General features: G+C 51.7%; 1 long non-coding RNA gene across 2 annotated transcripts; it reads left to right on the top strand.

The window, feature by feature from the left end:
- The first annotated feature begins 865 nt into the window (after window positions 1–865).
- On the top strand, window positions 866–6,105 carry LOC117802001. Of its 2 annotated transcripts, XR_004624985.1 has the most exons (4): window positions 866–1,047; window positions 2,984–3,167; window positions 4,137–4,545; window positions 5,916–6,105. It is a non-coding gene; the product is annotated as an uncharacterized LOC117802001 (long non-coding RNA). The 2 variants fall into 2 exon arrangements; XR_004624984.1 differs by lacking the exon at window positions 5,916–6,105 and having other exon boundaries at window positions 4,137–4,759.
- The last annotated feature ends 2,715 nt before the right edge of the window (window positions 6,106–8,820 follow it).

The following is an 8,820-nucleotide window of genomic DNA, read 5'->3' as shown; positions in this document are numbered from 1 at the left end:
CCTGAGTGCCTGTTTGAAGGCCCTTCCAAGGCACGTGGTGATTCTCCACATTTTCCGGGCCTCAGCTGCTGATTTCCAATGAGAACAGACTGTCATTTGCAGGCCCAGGGTCATCTAAATCCACCCTAAGAAAACAGACAGCTCTCTAGGGCCGTGTCCCCCCTATTTGCATGATCACAAGCATCACTTAGAGAGCTTGTCAAAAGCCCTTGTTCCCAGACCTTCCCTGAGATCTTTTTTTTTTTTTTTTTTTTTAAGAGGGAGAGAGACAGAGCTAGAGAGAGAGAGCACGCACATAAGCAGGGGGAATGGCAGGCAGAGCCTTCCTTGATATCTTAAGGATTGGCTGCCCCAGGAGGGAATTGGTATATTAGTATTATTATTATTTTAAAGATTTATTTATTTGAGAGAGAGTGCCCGCACACATGTAAGCAGTGGGGAGCGGCAGAGGGAGAGAAGCAGACTCTGAGCTGAGTGGGGAGCCCAACGCAGGGCTTGATCTCATGACCCTTGAGGTCATGACCTCAGCCAAAACCAAGAGTGGGGCCCTTAACTGACGGAGCCACCAGGCACCCCAGGACTCTATATTATTTTAAACAAACATCCTAGGTCAATTTTATGATCGGTTTTGGGAAATGCTGTTCTACAGGAAACAGTCTGAGAACATGTGACTTCTAGGACATTTTTAGAATCCCATATGGACTTTTGCTTCGTTCAGAACACAGGGGTCCCCAGCAGAGAAAGAACGTGACACAGTCCGTGCTCTCAAGGGGCCCCTCCGAGTGATGGAGAGGGCACACCCAAGGAGATGTCTGATCTCTGAGTTTCGGTTTCCTCCTGTGTAAATGGGGATGTCAGTAGGCAGTCCTCTTGGCGGGGGAGCTTCTGAGGGTCAAATGAGGGGACAGCACAGAAAACACATGGCAGCTGCACAGTGAATATCAGCTCTCCCTGAGACAGCAGGGTCAGGGTCGTGCCTGACATGGTTGTTGCCAGCAGACACGGCAGGTGGCGAGGTCTAGCCGGGATCCCTGGTGTGACGAAGTGGTAAGCACTATGAGGAGGAGGGGTGGTTCCCAAGGACCTGGAGGAGAAAGGAAAACAGGCTGTGGCCAGAGGTCTCAGGGGGAAGGGAGTGGAGCGTGTGGGGCAGGAGCCCCAGGATGGGGGTGGCTGGCATCCCAGAGAATGGAAGGGGACATGTGTCATTCTTTCTGGCTGGTGAGCATGTCCTGCATTTGAGGCATTCTCCATCTCCTGAATCCTGGTTCCTGCCATAGGAGCCCCATCAGGCCTTCCCAGCCTCCCTTGCAGCTGGCGGGGGCATTCAGCCAGCCACAGGCTCCTGTGTTAGACTTTGTATCTGAAGCAGGCACCAGAGGAACCCACCCTGGGGAGGGGATGACAGCTGTGTCATATTTCCGGAGGCCGGAGGCTGAGACCCTGTGGTACCAGCAGGGCCCAGGTTCACGGTGCTGGCAGAGTGCTGTCTGTGCCCAGCGGTGCCTCCACCAGGCCAACTTGGCCGTGACCTTTGGGGCATTGCTCCCGAGTGTTTCTCTGGTCCTCCCAGAGATGCTGTGAGCTACAGAATATTTTTAATAAATTATTTTCAGCCTAAACTGGCTAGGGTGGGTTTGTCTTACTTTCACTTAAGAACGCTATAGAGTTGAAACTACAGAAGCCCAAACTGCAAGGCCAGTTGTGGGTGTCTCCTAGAAAGGTGAGACCAGGTAGAAAGAAGTGTCAGAGCTTTATATTTCTATCCTCCTGAGACTGTTTTTATGACAAGTAACAATTATTTTTAAAATGAAAAAGGTCAATACAAATGTAAAAAATAACAAGAACAGAAGAAGGAAGGGAAGGAAGAAGAGAGATGACCTGGATTTCAAACGTGAGGAGGCATGGGGTGAAGGATGCACTAGGGAAAGGCAGGGCCCTGGGGGTGGCAAAGGGGAGGTCGTCAGGTATGGGACCACCTCAGGACAGCCAGCTTTCCCTTAGCCAGGAAAGTACTGGGAAAGTTGGAAACAACCCAAAAGGTGTTGATGATACAGGAATTCTTCTCCCAGGCAAGTGGAAATCCATAGGGACAAGGGGTAGGGGTAGGGTAGATAGTAGAACTTTCTGAACATTAGGTGAGGGCCAAGTCCATGGTATGGGAGAGCCCAAACATACAGGGCTGGGGAGGGGAGACCTGCAAGTGATAAGCGAGGTCCTGTGAGGGGTCAGGGAGAAGGAATCCTCAGGGTATTTCTACCTGAGCAGATGGAACCTGAGGCCAGTTGAACTCTGTGGTTGGGTCAAAGTGAAGGTCAGGGACCTGCCCTCTCTCTCCTTTAAAGTGATACCAAGCTTGGTGTGTAGTGGGTCTCTGTGTTTTTTCTGGAGGCTAGAACACCAGTTTCCCTCGGATTTTCCAAGGGTTAGGGTGGGGGCTGACAGTTGATGCCAGCTTTCTGGGTCTCTAAGTAAAGAGCAGGAGCCGGTAGCACCCAGCTTCTGCCTGCCCCTGGCGTGCCTGTCCCACACACCCTGCCCTTCCCTCTTCCGGAGCTTTGCTCCTAGCAGATTTTGCCGTGTCACAGCTCCGCCCAAGACCCATAACTGACTCCCCATGGCTCCGTGAATGGAGGAGCGGAAGGCTTCTTGTTGCCTTGTGAGGTCAGGCCCGCATCTGCTTCTCCCGCCCCAGCCCATCCATTTTCCGCAGCGACTCACTCACACTCACTTTCTCTCTGAGGTTCCAACAGGACGGCTGTTGGCCCTCTGCACCCTGTTGACTTAAGGAAATTTCAGTTGGAAGAAATTTAGATCTTTACCCAGTCCTTAGAGAATATAACTGAGGGAGGGCGCTCTTCATTTAAGGGAAACACAGTAAAAAGGGAAAAAGGACTCTTCTCTATGTATGTGATATTTCAAAAAAAATGTTACCCCCCATCCGCTTTACTCAGCTCTGCAAGCAGCAACGCTCTCTTCACAGATGGTGGAAGCACATTCTCCTTCCCTGGACGCCAGCGCTCTCCCCTCCACCTGGGCCTGATTCTGCAGAACACCAGAGCTGCTTTAGCTATCCTTAAACTTGATCCATTAGCCCACTGCCCAGATTCTAGAAGGAACACCTGGATAGAGAGCTCAGGAGGTGTCCCAGGATTCGGGAAGCCTGGGTAAGATGGGGGTGGGGGGCAGAGGGGTTGCAAAAACTTAACAATGTTACACAGGTTTTTTCATCCCTTTCTAGCCTCAAACGGGCTCGTTTTCTAGGAGCTGCACCCTGGCTATTCTTTTCCTGGAACACTCTGGCCCCTTTCCTCCCTTTTCCTTCAGGCCACAGCTTATGTGACCCTCAGTAGGGGTCCCAGACCAGGGCTGTCTCTCCCCACAACACATTCTCTCTTGGGGCGCCCACCATCATGAAATCTAGAGGTTTATTTCAGAGCTAGACGATAGACTCCCACTCGACTGTAAGCTCTCTAATGGGTAGCGACTGTGTCTGCTCAGTTCAGGGCCCAATTCCAAGTGCCCAGCCCACAGCCTGGCACATAGCCAGCTCTTAACAAATATTTGTTGTAGCTACATAGTCAAATCTCACTTGAAGCCCGCCTCTCTGTGAGCACCTACTACGTGCATGGCAGGAAAAAAAAAAAACCCTGCCCGCTTGAGCTTACCCTACATTCTATAAAGAGAGACAAAAAATAAATAAGAATTAAAAAAAAAAAAAGCCTGCGTCCCTGCACATATGTCTGGCGCCTCTCTTCTGATAGGCCAGAGCTTGCTCCTTCACTGCCCGTTGGCCACCAGTCGCTAGGCCTAGTCTGAGCACAGTGGCCTGAGGCCCTTTCCCTGTTGACCTGTGAACAACCCCCTTCCCTAAACGCAGATTACTGAAGACTCTTCTCTGGGTATCTGTGACTGACTGTGCCCTTACCCTACTGGATCCTTTCCTCCACTTACCTTCCTGAGTGTGTGTGTGTGGGGGGGCCATCTATCCCCCCCTTGTCTCTCCGCTCCACCCCCTCATCCCCCCATCTCCCTGGACAGATGTAATATGGCCCTACTTAGGTTTCCCTCTTCAGCTCAGAGCCGGAGAGCCAGATATCTGCTATTCCCGTTGCTTCCTTGTTCCTTTCTCCTAGGACTGGTGAGCCGAGAGATTATGGAAAACCATCCTGGCCTTTTACCTCCCCCTTCGGAGGGACCAGGCACTGCCGGTAACGGAGGTGTCACCATCTCCACATCCTTCCTTGATGGGCGTGGAGGGCCCTGAGATCACCCTCCCCACCTTTACCAACGGAAAAATTGAGACTCAAGCAGGGATGGACGCTGGGCCTCGGGCCAAGGCCATCCAATCGTGTTATACACAGTACTAGAGTCCTCGTCCCCTCACCCCCACCCGGTCGGCTACAGGGACCACCGCCGTCGTTCTATGGGAAAGGGCGACCCCTGGTGGTGAGGAGAAGCGTGGCTGCCTGTCCGCAGGACGCGCCGACAGGAAGGGGCGTGGCCTGCAGGACCACCGACAAAGGTTTACCACCCGCTGTTGATGTAAGGACCTCGCTTTGAAAATCGGCAGAAATTTGTGAAGCCCTATTCAAATGAAAGATTTTAAAAATATGTACAAATAAGGTGGAAGGTGTTATTAAAACGAGTTTCTGCTTATGATTTTTTTTTAAAGATTTTATTTTTAAGTAATCTCTACACCCAACGCTGGGCTGGAATTTACGAACCCTGCAGAGATCAAGAGTCACATGCTCTACTAACTGAGCCAGCCAGGTGCCCCTCTGTTTATGATTTTATTATTTTTTTAAAGATTTTATTTATTGATTCGACAGAGATAGAGACAGCCAGCGAGAGAGGGAACAGAAGCAGGGGGAGTGGGAGAGGAAGAAGCAGGCTCCTAGCGGAGGAGCCTTATGTGGGGCTCGATCCCGTAACGCCGGGATCACGCCCTGAGCCGAAGGCAGACGCTTAACCGCTGTGCCACCCAGGCGCCCCCTGTTTATGATTTTAAATGACGGTTTTAACAAACTTTTATTTAAAACATTCATGTGCCAAGGATAACTCTCAAAATGGGAATCTTGCGGCTGCATCGGGATGTGTAACCAGTATAGGGGCAGGTACTTTCGTGTATAGAATATGTATGGTCCTGAGTCGTTCCCATGGCCCTGAAGGGGAAAGAACCCAACTTTCGGTGCACCTTACCCTTAGCCACATTCCCTGTAATGACCTAATTAATGCCACCTTGTGACTTTAGCTGCACCCTGTCAGCTGGATCTTCAGGAAGCAGGGATAGGCACTAAATGGCTTTTGGCATATCGCAGGCAAGTGACAGGCTCTAACGGACTCAAGGATCTGGTGCTCAGCCCTGGAATGCAGAAGTCACTGTTACAGGAGAGAATGGCTCTAATTAAAGAGCCCAGAGCCTGGGGCAAGGCTGTCTCCAAGTTTCTATGGCATCTATCTCTGGTCTCTAGGGGCAGAGAGACTACTCAACAAAAGGCTGGTTGTCTCAACAAAAGTACTTGGAAAACCAAGCCTTTGAGAACTTCCCAGACAGAAATAGGTCTGCTTAAAGACCACCTGACTAGTTACTATGACCCCCCACTCCTGCTACCAAGGGAACCTGGGCGATCTACTTTGAATATCATTTCTGAAGTTGTTTCTAATCATTCCAAAACTAAATGGAATATTTCTAGGAAATAGCTGGTCTTGACCTAACTACAGAAGACTAAACTCTCACTGACATTACAGGATCATGACTATACCTTCACAAACTAGGTATTTTCCTATCAACCTTGATGATCCGGGAGACAGCAGTACATGATAGATCAGAAAGTGTATAAGCTGGAAATAGGGTTGGAGACAGAAAGTCCAATATGTTGCCGGCCACTGTGGTGTCACTACTCCCGATACAGGTGTAACCTGAATCCCCACTTGGGAGCCAGAAATCAGCTGAGAAGAGGCCTGTGGAGAGACACTGTCCTGGTCCTGGAGGGTGGATGAAGTGGGGCCTCCGCACAGCTCATCCCACTGAGCAACTGGACCGAATTCCTGACCATTGTACTGAAGGGACGGGGTAAGTCTCTTCCGTAACGCCTCAGAGGATCCTTGGGTAACCTGAAAGTTAGGACAAGAGTCTGGCGCTTGACCCTGAGCTGTGGGCAGAACATTCTGAGAGAGAGCATACTGAATGAGAATGCCCTGCTTATAACTTCCTGGCAGCCTCTCAGCCTCACCAGGCTCTGTCCTGTAAAGCTGATGCCTGGGCGCAGGGCGCTGACAGCGGTCCGATACCGTGGCCCGAACGTCCGGACACATATCCCAGGAGTCGGAGAACTCAGGCCTTCCCCGAGCTTCTCCAGGAGACCTGCAGGCTATACAAGGACCCTAACAGGCTTAATCCCGCCTGAGGGTCAGGGCTGCTCCTCCCCCCTGGGAAAGGGAGTTCGCTTCAGGCGAAGGAGGAGAGGCCAGGGAGGCGCACTCTGCATCCCTCCACCGCGTAGGGGCCAAACCCCACCCACCATCCCCTTTCCCCAGCAGCCCAGGCTCGGGGGGTGGGGGCCTGGGGACCGGGCGAGCCAGGGCTCCGGTCAGCGGAGACGGAGGGTTCGGACCGGCGGCCCCACCATCAAGCAGTGTGTGCAGGGTCGGGGAGCCCAGCTGGAGGGTTCTGTAGCAGAGGAGCCCCCATTCCCACCGCGCGGGTCACTCTTCCGGTTCTGAGCGCCCCGTCTCTGAGGCCCCGCCCCGCAGCCCACTGCTTGCTGGGATTTGTAGTTCCTGGGGCGGGGCTAGCGCGGCCCGCGCTTGGGTGTGTCTGTGTGTCCCCAGGTCCGCTGTGGCGTCCCGGTCCTCGTGACCTCATTCCTGAGGGCCCACTGGACCTGGGGTTGGCATTGAGGTCGCAGGCCACAGCCCCCGAGTTCCTGCCCCGTGGCATACTCCTACTGGGACTTGTAGTTCCGGCTAGGGGCGGGGGGGGGGGATTGGGTGGGGGTGGGGTTGTCCCACCCAAGCCAAGCCCGGCGTAGGCCAACCTATTCCTCTTTGTCCTGGATCTGGACGAGACCTGGCGCGGGACTCGCAGCTCTGGGCGGGCTTCCTGTGGCCTTTCTTGCAGCCGGTCCACTGCTCAGAGGCACCTGCAAGACCAGCCTCTAGATGGGCAAACTGAGGCACGAAGAGTTGTGTGCTCTGGCTGCGGTCTGCCCTGGTGTCAGGCCCAGCCAGGCCGGAGTGTAAACGTGGGAGAGGGAAGGCCAGAGTGAGGACTTGACCTGGGAAGCCCAGCCCAGGCCTGCGGGCCATGCTGGGCAAGGCGGGGGTGGGGGGTGGGGGTGTCCAGGGCACTTTCAGTTCTTAAAAGAGTCTGTGATCAACACTGTCTCAAAATGATGAACAGACTCGCGCAGGACTGGCCGAGCACATTAGAGCTGACCACCTCATAGGCTCGACAGATAAGATTTTATTTGCCAAATTTGGCAACGCTACAGAGGGAGATCAGGGAGGGAGAAGTTTCTCCTGAGGAGGAAAACCAAGAAATGGGGCAATCCTGGCCCACAGGTTTGCTTTGAGGATTACATAAACAGGGTTTAGGGGGTGGGTTCTTTTTTTTTTTTCTTCTTATTGAAGTAGAGGTGACATACAATATTATATTAGTCTCAGGTGTACAACATAGTGACAATTACATATATTAGGCAACACCACCATAAGTATCGTTATCACTAAGTATAGTTACCGTCTGGGGGTGGGAGGGTTTTGTAAACTGTAAAGTCCAGGGCATGGGTGAGAAGTTACCATTGTCAGAATTTGAACTTGAGACACTGGAGAAAAGGCCCTGGGCCTTTAGGACCCTTACTTTAAAAAGGAAGTTATGCTTCCTATAGTTATGTTAGCTGTCTCCATCAGGAGAAGCTCGGTGATAGAGACATGGGACCTGTCTATAATATTTGGTTTAAGTGGGGTGCAAATGAGTCAAGGATGACTTTACTGCTCAAAGGTTACAAAGCCCTTTGGGTGTTTGTTGACTGCTTTATTGAGTGTACAATTCAGTATTTTTTAGTATATTCACAGACTTGTGCAACTATTACCACAATCTAATTTTAGAACATTTTCATCACCCCAAAAGGAAACTCCTACCTATTAGCAACCACCCCCTAAACCCCACCCCCTAATTCCCTTCAGCCCTAGGCAACCATTAGTCTATTTCTACAGATTGGCCTGTTCTGGACATCTCATGGAATCATATAATATGTGGTCTTTTGTGATGGGATTCCTTCACTTAGCATAATGTTTTTAAAATCCATCCAGGTTGTAGCATTATCAGTACTACGTACTGGTTTTTGCAACTTCTTGTGAGTCTACAATTACTGTGAAATACCACATCTTTTCTTTAAAGCAAAGTATCCAGAGGGTGAACGCAGGTGGCTTGTTACAAGCTAACGGACTCCCAGCTGACACTAGCATTTGATGCGGAGAGCAGGGTGGGCCCTGGGAAAGGCGGAGGGAGGCCAGGGCCTGGTGGGGAGGAGGGGGCGCCTGACTCAGCCCAGCTCCACCCAGGAGGCTGTGTGCTGGGAGGGCTGGGAGGTCCTACCACCAGGCTCCCAATCCTCCCTCTGCCGCTCACTAAAGGGATCTTGGAGCAAGGTTTTTTGTTTGGTTTGGTTTGACCTCACTTGGCCTCCATTTCCTCATCTGTAAAAGGGGGATAATAAAATGATCTACTTTAGAGAATAAATGGGAAGATTAAAGGAGAAAATCATAAAGGACAGCACCTGGCATATAGTGCCTGCACTCAAGACTCTTAGCTCTTAT

This window comes from Ailuropoda melanoleuca, chromosome 4 (genome assembly GCF_002007445.2).
Source record: "Ailuropoda melanoleuca isolate Jingjing chromosome 4, ASM200744v2, whole genome shotgun sequence".
NCBI classification, from domain to species: Eukaryota; Metazoa; Chordata; class Mammalia; order Carnivora; family Ursidae; genus Ailuropoda; species Ailuropoda melanoleuca.
This window is presented reverse-complemented; position numbering and strand designations above follow the sequence as displayed.